Source organism: Pundamilia nyererei, unplaced genomic scaffold (genome assembly GCF_000239375.1).
Source record: "Pundamilia nyererei isolate P.nyererei 1_Seehausen unplaced genomic scaffold, PunNye1.0 scaffold00021, whole genome shotgun sequence".
Taxonomy (NCBI): domain Eukaryota; kingdom Metazoa; phylum Chordata; class Actinopteri; order Cichliformes; family Cichlidae; genus Pundamilia; species Pundamilia nyererei.
Window position 1 is genome coordinate 2791180 of NW_005187422.1, and position 2378 is coordinate 2793557.

Below are 2378 nucleotides of genomic sequence, written 5' to 3' on the forward strand. Positions count from 1 at the left end.
TCAAAATGATGTCACAAAGTTTGCAGATGTATTACCACAGTTTTAGTACATATTCTGGACTGTATACTTTTAAAAACAATAATGTAAAAATTGAAAATCTTTTGTGATTAATTTTATCGGACAAAACACATCAATGGCATTCACTAAGAAAGTTTCACAGACAGGCAGAGACGGGTCTTGCTGCTTGTCTGTAGAAGGCTATTTGAGCATTAAGAGGTGCCAATAATTCCAGTGCCAATGAAGAGCGGCAGCTGAACAACAAGCAGTATAATAAGAAAAGCAACAATCCCTCATTTAAAGTTTGTATAAAAAGTTTGAGAACATACATTGAAAACAATGTAACTTTCTGTCAGTGATTCCTGGAATACCGCTTACATGTGTTAAAATCACGGCTGGCACAGAGAGGGTTATTTGGTCTGGAGGTCGTTGTCCTTCTGTGGGGAGAGATGTTTGAGCGTCACCTAACGCGTGACAAAGGACTCCGCTGTAACGCTAATGACGGTCTGCACTCTCTACAAACTCTGGTTTGGGCATTAAAATCACTGCAGCGACTTTTGAGAGATGTGCAGAGCATGAAAAGAGAGTTTAGAAAAAAATCCAAAGAAATTATATAGAAACTGTATATAAAAGCATCAGCTGTGGAGTTTTTCCACCTATAACTAAATAAATAAATAAATAAATACTGCAGGTTGGATCTATTAGCTGGACATGTACTCGTTGTTGGATTTGAAGTGTCCCTTTCACAGCACAGTATTTTTGAACCAGAGCATGCAGGCATTACTGCATGCGTTTAAATTTCGATTTCACATTTTATATAAGTACATTAGCAGTACAATGAAATCATTGTTTTATGCCTTCATGTTTAAAAACACAAGCCATCAATAATCACAGAATGCAAGAAATGACAGTGTGAAGATGAGAGTGCACGCAGGGTCATGTAAATGGAGACGAGTGTGGTCAAAAATATGAATTATGATACGTTCATATTTTCCAAGAGGCTCTGTTCAAAAGTCCAGCAGATACTCTCCTCAGGTCGCTGACATTCACAGACTGATGTTACTTTTGTGTGCGATATATATAAGTCTGGTGACAGTTTGGCAGTCAGAGTGACTGACGGAATAAATTATAGCGTTGGGATAAAACAAAGCAAAAATGCCTGATTGGCAGAACTTTATTTATATACTTTGTGTTTTAATAGAACAACAACAATTTGTTAAGCTAACAAAAGAAACTAATCAAAACCCAAATGGATTTGCAGATTACATGGAGTAGTCTTGTGTGTGTGTGTGTGTGTGTGTGTGTGTGTGTACATATGATCTATATCCTACATGTTATTGAAGTGCATGCAGCCGAATTTGTGTAGGTTCACCATTACAAACAGTTGTGTTTTAGAGCTGTCCATGGTGCTGAAATTCAAATAGTTTGAGTGCAATAAAAGTTTATGAAGGAAAAATGTGTTATTTCACGCTCCTGCCTGGACTTTTACGTGACTTGAAATTGATGTAAGTCTGTGTGTGCGTGTGTGTGTGTTTGGGTCTTTTTTAGAACCAGAAATTGGAATGGCACTATACTTAGGGGGCCCAACAGTCACTGTGGGGATCAAATGCCAGTTCTCATGAATTTGAAGGCATTTTTGAGGCCTAAAATATGGTTTTAGGGTTAGGTTACAAATAGGTTAGGGTTAGGCATTCATTTCTGGTGGTTAGGGTTAGGCTATAGAGCTGAGGAAAGCGTTTTGTCAATTCTTTGTCCTTACTAAGACATGAAAACGAGTGTGTGTGTCATTAAATAATAGAATGATGTGAACATTTTCTATCATCAAGTGATAGAAAAGAGGAGGTTATTGAAATTACAGCATTATGTGATGATCTTGTTTATTTCTTCTTCACTTTTTTCCTGCTGAGTGTTTTTGACAGCGAAAATCTCTGGTGTATGTGGGGAGGACAGTAAAGAGTGGAGCAGATAAACAGGAGATACTTTAAACACACACAAAAAGACTGGATGAGTTAGTAGAACTGCAGGTGTGAGCTAAAAGGGTAAAGACCGAAAATGTGTGACTTAACACTGTTTCAACTGTTCAGCTGAGATCCATCCACTTATGCCAACTAATTACAGTTAAGCTAAATCATTCATTTTTTTGTGTGTTGCTCCTTCACCTGCACACTACTGAGTCTTTTAGCTTTTGAGCCCAATTGTGTGCAGTATGGAGGGTTGATAGCACTACCCTGGTGGGCGTACATTAACCTCTGGAGCCCTGGTGGCAATTCTATCAGTCAGTCAAAATAGCAGGATGACTGGACTATAGTGCATATCGCCCAATCCTACTGTGTGTGTGTGTGTGTGTGTGTGTGTGTGTGTGTGTGTGTGTGTGTGTGTGT

The 2378-nt window shown here is 38.5% G+C and overlaps 1 protein-coding gene across 7 annotated transcripts in view; it reads right to left on the reverse strand.

The window, feature by feature from the left end:
- klhdc8a (kelch domain containing 8A) overlaps positions 1-2378 on the reverse strand; it is a 66766-nt gene that overhangs the window by 15458 nt on the left and 48930 nt on the right. The window lies entirely within an intron of this gene.